This window comes from Octopus sinensis, unplaced genomic scaffold, assembly GCF_006345805.1.
Source record: "Octopus sinensis unplaced genomic scaffold, ASM634580v1 Contig02465, whole genome shotgun sequence".
Taxonomy (NCBI): domain Eukaryota; kingdom Metazoa; phylum Mollusca; class Cephalopoda; order Octopoda; family Octopodidae; genus Octopus; species Octopus sinensis.
Window position 1 is genome coordinate 42,501 of NW_021825710.1, and position 8,835 is coordinate 51,335.

The following is an 8,835-nucleotide window of genomic DNA, read 5'->3' on the forward strand; positions in this document are numbered from 1 at the left end:
CTGGTCGCGGATATATATATATATATATATATTAATTTAAATTAACAATTGAGGATAAAATCTTTAGAAGAAATTATCAGTAGTCAGCGTGAAAAACCTCGTAAGAGAAAAAATCCGTAAATTCTTCCTCTTTGAAAATATTCATTTATATTATATTGAGGGTACTACTATTCGTAGATACCAACACGCTAAGAGGGACCAATGCGGTCAAAACTACTAAAAATAAACAAAATTTTACCGAATGCAAAACTTCAAAACACATCATTTTAAAAAAGAATTCAGTTACATATCACATGTGATTTCGCATTTAATGCAGAATATGCATTTCATGTTCGTCAGTGCAACAAACTCAAGAAATATAAGAAAAAACAACATTACAAACTCGATAGCCAACCGTAGAATTCGTCGTAGCTTGTACGAATGTTTATCCTTACATATCTATGAAAATGGCGGGCTTTTTCGCAATGCATTTCGGTAACAAATTACCTAGTCGGAATAAAAATTCAGTATTGAACTATTCCGGTGAAAAATATAAATCACATGTGATATGTAACTGAATTCTTTTTTAAAATGATGTGTTTTGAAGTTTTGCATTCGGTAAAATTTTGTTTATTTTTAGTAGTTTTGACCGCATTGGTCCCTCTTAGCGTGTTGGTATCTATGAATAGAAGTACCCTCAATATAATATAAAATATATATATATATATATATATATATATATTAGAAAATCTATCAGAATTGCTTAATACTTTTTTGAAGTGTAAAGGTAATTACTTTTTAAAATTATTTTTGGGAGAAATGTTATGAAATCTTTTATCAGGGTGTTACAAACCTTTTTGGGGAAGTTTTTTTTTCTTTTTACTTGTGTGTCAAACACACTTATAGAGGAAAATGGTAGCGGTAGTATAAATTATTTCCGGTTTATTTTCTAACTTATGGTTTTAGTCATAAATATTTTTTTACCATTGTTGGATTGTTTGCTATTTTCGGCTTAATTTTGGATTTAGAATTCTTATCGAGTATTTTTCTTTTGCCTTTTGCAGTTGAACATTTTGTAAAATGGCAATATTTTAAATTTTCCATTTGCACAGATATCAAGATGCTCACTTCATGGAACATTCCTAAGAGTGAATCCCTAATTTATTGTTTTACACGGCTGGTCAGTTTCCTTCCTGCCTCCCCAAAGTAGATTTTATAGATTTTATTGCATTGTGGGTATGTGATGTAGTAGATGAGGTTTTTGTTTTGCAATTCATGTTTACATTCACTTTTAATTCCTTCCCATTCTTGGATCTTTTGGTTGTCCCTTACTCGATTAATAAGCATGTCCCACAACAGGCGTCTCCACAGTTGGTTACTTGCATCGTTTCTTTTTCAAATGTGTATCGTGCCTATGTTAGGAGTCTCTTGAGGTTAGGTGGTTTTATTCGATTGTTGATAATTTGTGATTTGTTAATTTTGGGGTGGAGATTTGGTGATTGATGTATAATTGGGAGGTATCGCTTGGCTGAGTGCAGGATGTTGTGGTTTCTAGTATTGTGGATGAATACAAATGGAACATATGCTTTTGTAGTTTTTTCACACCTAGCCTGAGTGTTTCTCCGTGAGGTAGAGATCGAGATTTTTTGGTTTTGTTATGGCATGTTGAATTAACTTGGGATATTTTTGTTTCTGAAGGAATATATTAAGTTCTGCCAGTCGTTTTGACAAATACATACACGTGTGTGTGTGTGTGTGTGTGTGTGTGTGTGTGTGTGTGTGTGTGTGTGTGTGTGTGTGCGTGTGTGTGTGTGTGTGTGTGTGTGTATGTATGTATGTTTGTATATATGAATTTGCTGACGACGACATAGTTCTGGTGACAAACACAGTGAGGGAGGCAAAGTAGTTGATGCATGTAAAATATAAAGTAATCCAAAAAAAAAGCAGTAATAGACAATGTCGGTGAGTGTGGGGATGAAAATGAATGAAATTAAGATGAAGTATCTGGTAGAGAACATTTAGAAGCCAGAGTGTACATATATGATTATTTAGTCGAAACAATATAATAATGATAGTTGGAATAGCGTAAATAATTTTGACGTTTTTCACCGATTTTTTTATATAGGTAAGACATCGATATTTTGTTAAACATACTGAATTCCGATGAGAATTTTAACAATCACCGATTCACTTTAATTATATTCATGAATTATAATTATAATCCAAAGTCATATTCTTGGATATGTTATATTCTTGTTAGAAACAAAACTCACAAAAAAGTTTAACAAAGTTTAGTCTCATTTACAACAACTAAGAAAATGTATATACAGTTAAAGTATAGCATGTGTTAATATATGGTTAAAGTTACTTCTTTGCCTATTCATTTACTTCTAACCCACAAGTTGGATATAGGAGAATGAAAAGAAATAACTTCCATAGTCAGAGAAGAAAAAACTTCGAAATATCGTAATGTTGTTCTATTTAAAGCCGGCAATGAAAGAATGATTTCTACCCTACTTTATCAACATAATCAAAAAACAATGATTGCAACAACTAAAAGTAAAACATAAATGTCAACTTTGATTGAGAATAGATGTAGTTACAACATACAGGTTACTTTGGTGAGAGTTCAAGTGTATAAGGTACAAGGCATAAGGTCAGTCTAAACAGCCTTTGAATATCGCATTGTATCACTCGGCCAACACCTGCTGAATAGTAAAGAAAGAAATTAGTATATTCCACGCATACTCAAATGTGAGAGCAACAACATCTTCAGAGTTGGAGAACTACTGCGCAGGTACTCTGAGAATACAACTGTCTCATACGACCTGAAGGAGGCTGGATTGGAAGCTTAGAGGAGAAGCAGGCATCATACCAAAAAAATCAATGCATGGGTACATAACCAATAAGCTATACGGCAACAACAGCATTGACAGGAAGAGTAGCCACTCCTGGACCTGTTTTTGCGAACGATCAACCTTAATGTAGACATGCGCTATATATCTATACACTCTGTTTGTTAGACAATGGAAGACAAGGATTTTAATGAGCTGCATATTCGGTATTGCATGTTCCACAAATTTTATAAGAGCAACAGGGCAACAAGTGTAAGAGAAAAACATACGTAGTATATCTCCCGATGGTGTGAGTGTTCGGAAAAATCAAAAGTGGCTTAACAAATTTAAAAACAGTGATTTCGAATTGTTTCGATGGGTATCAATCAAGACCAACAGTTCTCAATAATTTGAAGAGGATCCACATCAAAGTATCAAGGACTTATGGCGACTTAATAAATCTCGGTTCACAGTACAAGATCATTTCAGATAAGAAGAAAATAATATGTTCGACAATTTGCTAAACAGGAATGAAAGAAACACCTTTTCTGAATTGAATTGCCAACAATAAACATATTGCCAAATGAAAGTCCAGTTTCAGCACCCAAACCAGATCTACACCCAAAGAAAATTTTGTTATACATTTGGTGCACGATAATTGTGTGTGCGTGTATGTGTGTATGCATGCACGCGCGCGCGCGCATATATACATTCATACGTGTGTATTAAATTTTTGAAATTAATATTATTACAACTTCTAGAGTAGTGTTTCCTTTAATTTCCATAGCAACTTAGCAACTTTTGTTAGTGTATTGGTGTTCTTCAGTTTTCTATAGCAGGATCTATAATTGCATGTGCATAGAACAAGAGAACAATGAATGGAAGTCTCACTTATTCAATGAAAACGTTTAAAGTATGAGTTTACGAGAATATCTTTGTTGTACGCTCGTCAACGTGTAGATATGCTTTCAAACATCCAAATATTTCCAAGATTTCCATCTAAAGACGTTGAGTCACTTGCAACAGACTTGCGTCGATACATCCATTACGCACCATGCATGTATATACTCATGTGGGAAGATATATAAATATAGATGCATACATTTATTGGTATGTAAGCATATGCAGTTTTATTGAAATAACCAGATAAAAACAAATACTACAATAACAATACAGTTATAAAATTGCACCCATGTAAAGATTTTAAGAAAGAAAACAACCTTAGACTAAGCAATTCATTTCTAGCTTATATCGTTTAAATATGTTTTATGTTTAAGTTGTTGAACCAAATTTCTGTTAATTTTTAATATAACAATAAAAATTCATTCATAATACTTGCCTAATTTTTAATGAATTGTTTTTAATCATTTTTATTTTATAGATTTATATTTTTGAAAGTCTAGAAAATGTTTTAATCCATTTAAAAAAAAACATTTTGATTTTGTCGTTGAAACAGTGGTGGCTGATGTCGGTTTAACATGGATGCTGATGATAGTGGTGGTGGTGGTGGTGGTGGTGGTGAAAATTATGGTACTGTTACTGGCTTTACTTCCTTAGTAATTTATTAGGATATCAATTCAAATTGCAAACCAATTGAAAATTAATTGTTTAAGCTGATAAAATCGTCTTTATAGCCCACTAGTGTCCCTGGAAATGGGATTTTTAAAAAATAATTATAGATTTATTTGGAAAAACTGGATTCGCGTAGAACATAAGAACGAGATGTTTCATATTTTTAAAAAATAGCAAATTTAATCAAAATATTTCATTGGAGATTTTTAGTTGTTCCAATTATAAATTGAGATTGTGTTATAGAGCTTCTCAAATGAAAACATGACCTGGCCCTCTGGCTCATTCGACGAGAGAAGTTTCAAAACAAATATCTATTGGAAAGGCAATATGAAGAAAGGGTTAAGTTTAAAGAAAAAATGAAATAAACAAGATTTCTTGTTAGATATTTAAAGAATGTTATCGTTCGATGAATATAGGATTCGGGTATATGAAGTGAATTGTTCAGCGTTTTGAAGTATTGAAGCTAACTCCCAGAAATCATTGTTTCCTTGAGCATGGATATGCGAACGACGGTTTGGTTAACATGAAGAAAAGACAATATTTTATTTGCTTTGCCTTTTGCATTTAGTTTTAGTTAATAACTGAAATGTTACCAATATAAAAAATAATATCTAAAAATGCAGAAGAATGCCGAATTATGAACGTTAAAGAGGAGTAAAGAATGCATCATCTGTATATATATGTGTGTGTGTGTATGTGTGTGTGTGTGTGTGTGTGTGTGGTGTGTGTGTGTGTGTGTGTGTGTGTGTGTGTGTGTGTGTGTGTGTGTGTGTGTACAATGGTGGGCACGGTTCCACTAATCTTCTGACAGCTAATTAGCAAAGCTAACTTCTCGTTTAGCGGATTAGCGTTTTCGCTAACTTTGGAAACCGTTAGCAGGCCAAATAGCTTCCGCTAAATTTAGTTCCGCTAACTTTAAGTCCGCTGACAAAATTCATACGTTTGTTCCTGTCTGTTGTGGGCGTGTCTCGAAGAGTCCGTCATGTACGCTATTGGCTGACTACGTAAATACGTGATTGGCCGACGTAGCAGCAGCTAGCTGAGCAGCATTGTGTAATTCTACAGTTTTTAGTTATGTTTACTTACGACGTTGTCACATAACAGACAGTCTTACAGTGTCAGCGACAGCAGTGTACATCATCGGCTTATCAAGTTATCGCTTATCGTTATGGAAGGTGAAGACGTTTTTCTTTGGCCTGAGGATGAAGGGCTTTTGAGGAGTCTGCAATGACTGTGAGTGAGGCAGAGGTCGCTCAGGTTGAGAGCCAGAACTTGTGGCCCCATAAGGAGGACTACTTTGTCCTTACGTAAAGGGATTAGAGGAACGCCAAAATCCTGTACTTCCGGTGCGTCATGTGCCAGCCCAAGGAGTTCACCATCAAGGGACAAGCAGCGAGCCTTTACAACTTGAAGTCACATGTCAAGAAGAAACACCCAGCGCATGCCAGTTTGAAGACAGGATCATGTCCGGGTCTTCTAGTGGAAAACACATACAATCTTCTGGTAGCAGTGCCAGTAGCCAGTCGTCGCAGCCATGTACAAAGGAAGCCCGCCAGCCCAGCATTGGTAAGGCCTTTGCCCAAACTGCTGGCACTGGCGTTCGTCAGTCTACTGTGGACAGAAGGATTGTAGACCTATTTGCAGACAACATGCTACCGCCGCATGTAGTGGAGTCCTCCACCTTGGTCGGCTTGATCAAGACGCTGAACCCCAGCAAGACGTCAGTGTCCCGCCACACTCTGGGCAGGATGATCTTGGCCAGCCATAAACAGCTGGAGAAGTATCTTACAAGGTATTTATAAATCTAAATTATACAGGATTATTAAATTATCATGGCGTACTTCATATTTTCTTAATTTAATTATATATATTCCACTCATGATTAAGTCTGCACAGCCAAAACAGCAACCTTTTATGAAATAACGAATAAACGAACCTTAAGTTCTGAACTTATCAAATTCCGACCATCATTTCATCCCTTATCGCAGTTATTCATCACCCCTAACGTGTCACCTATCAGGTGTCACTATTTTTAGTGTCACTATTTTCAAAAGTTTAATAACAAGGCTTTAAATTATAAGCAATATTTCCATGAATTTTTAACAACAAATGTTAAACTACAATCTGTGTGATTTCTATAAACAGAATATGGTTATAAGATACTGCGATCAAATGTCCTGCCACATTCCTATCCGTGAAAAATTGTGCAAACCACATGCTCACAAAAACCATTGCAGCCTGCATGGGGATGCGGATGAGAGGCTAGTTTGTTTGTTTTCTGTTTTTTTTTTTGTTTTTTGACATAATATTCACAGGGTGAGTTGGCCTCTACCAGCTGTGATGATACATACAAAATTAGCATGCTAATCTAATGAATCTCGCTCAGAGTGAGGAGGGTTTTCTCTCCGGTCAATACAAAGAGACCATATGCTTCTGTGGCTAAGGAGTCAACGACACCAATTTCAAGCAATGCTGGTGCTCACTGCACTTTTGTCGCTCTTAGTGACGCTGAATTATTTCTTTGCTGCTAACCACCTTGATTATATATATATATATATATTCTTTACTTTCTTTTATTTGTTTCAGTCATTTTACTGCGGCCATGCTGGAGCACCGCCTTTATTCGAACAAATCGACCCCAGGTCTTATTCTTTGTAAGCTTAGTACTTATTCTATCGGTCACTTTTTCCGAACCGCTCAGTTACGGGGACATAAACACACCAACATCTGTTGTCAAGCGATGTGGGGGACAAACACAGACACACAAGTACACACACACACACACACACACACACACACACACACACACACACATACACACATATATAAATATATATAATTTTAAGCTTTTAACTTTACAACTTATGCCTATTGCAATTTAAAATTTTTTAATTACAGAATGCTTCACAGGCCCTACTTGGGGATGACGGCACACTGATTGGACTCCAAGACCCGCACGAGACAACTCGCCGTCCTGGTCTGCTCTCGGTTCAGAGAACACCTTTGATGTTCTCGCCCAGGCCAAGAGGGACAACCATTACAAGTTCCATCTGCAAGACAAGGTGACTAGGACCATAACGAACAACGGCAAAAACTTTGTTAAGGCATTGGTACTGAACGTGGATCCCGAGGCTGGGATGTGGACAAGGTTGAGTACATCTCTGCTGATGCCATCCTTGATGAGTCCAGCGGCCTGGGCCTAAACCTGCCAGTGCACATGAAGTGCGCACTCCATACTTTTAACTTGGTAGCCATCGTGGATGCCGGCAAGGCTTTTGACAGCGCTTCGTTCAAGTCGGCCTAGAGGAAGGCCATGTCCAAGGCACAGCAGCTGCGGAATCTGTAGAGTTGCAATACCATGGCGGCAGACAGCATTCTGGACGCGTTGAAGAGGAAGCTGGTGGTTCCCAAAAGTACCAGATGGAACTCTACCAATGGCTCTGTTGTTATCCTCAACAACCTGCTGGAGGAGAATAGAGGATCTGTCCACAGGGTGATGACACAGCTGAAGCTTCAGACCTTCACTGACTCTGATGTCGGCTTCCTGATAGAGTACGCCTAGGTGATGTCTAATGTTTCCAAGGGGAGGACCAGGATTATTTCGGGAGCCTTCTGCCAACTGTAGCGGCTAACGTCATGAAGTCGAAGGAGGCCAAGTTCAAACATCTCCTATACTGCAGTCCTCTGGTATGCACGATACTGGCAGGCATGCAAGCACCACGAAAAGGTTTGGGCTCCTCCTAGAAGACCTGGTGTGCCAGCTGGCCGCTACCTTCCACGCCAAAGTTCTCCTGTTCTGGCTGGAGCAGTATAATAACGGCCAGGTTAGCAGAGTAACGAACGCCATGGAGACCGTCGTTGAGACAGCCCTAAAGGATGAGGAAAATGATTTCTTCAGCAACATCACTCGGTTCCGGGAGAGCAGGAGCCAGAGGTTACTGAAATCCAAGGCGCAGAACTTGATAAAGACCTGGCTAGAGGCCGTCTCGAAAGAGAACCTTCTGAAGTCGCCTTTTTTTGTTGAGCAGGTCTTGATCGACCGGTTCACCAAGTATAACACCGCCATCCCATCCAGTGCTGCAGTTGAGTGCTTATTCTCTATAGGTAAAGATATTTTGAGGGCCAAGAGAGCCATCCTGTCAGGTGATAACTTTGAGAGATATTTATGAAGGGCAACCAGCATCACGTCGAGGCGATGGAGAAGGCCCAGTCAGAGTAGTACATCTTGATCATCATCTGATCTTGGCATGCTATACCTTTTTGATACAACATGGAAGATACAACATGGAAATTTCAGCTCTGTAAGTCTGTTTTTAGGGGTTTTATAGCCCCCCACCCCCCCAAAAAAAACGAAACTACAGTTCTATATTTAAGAGATGAGGAATTATGTACATTATTTACATTATTTACATTCGACGGATATTTGTCCTCATCTTGTTTGTTGTGTTAA

General features: G+C 37.6%; 1 long non-coding RNA gene across 1 annotated transcript in view; it reads right to left on the reverse strand.

Moving 5' to 3' along the window:
* LOC118760950 overlaps nucleotides 1–2,801 on the reverse strand; it is an 18,005-nt gene extending 15,204 nt beyond the window's left edge. Inside the window, exon 1 of the long non-coding RNA XR_004997058.1 lies at nucleotides 2,792–2,801. This is a non-coding gene — a long non-coding RNA (uncharacterized LOC118760950). The remainder of the gene's footprint in view (nucleotides 1–2,791) is intronic.
* Nucleotides 2,802–8,835: the final 6,034 nt, after the last annotated feature.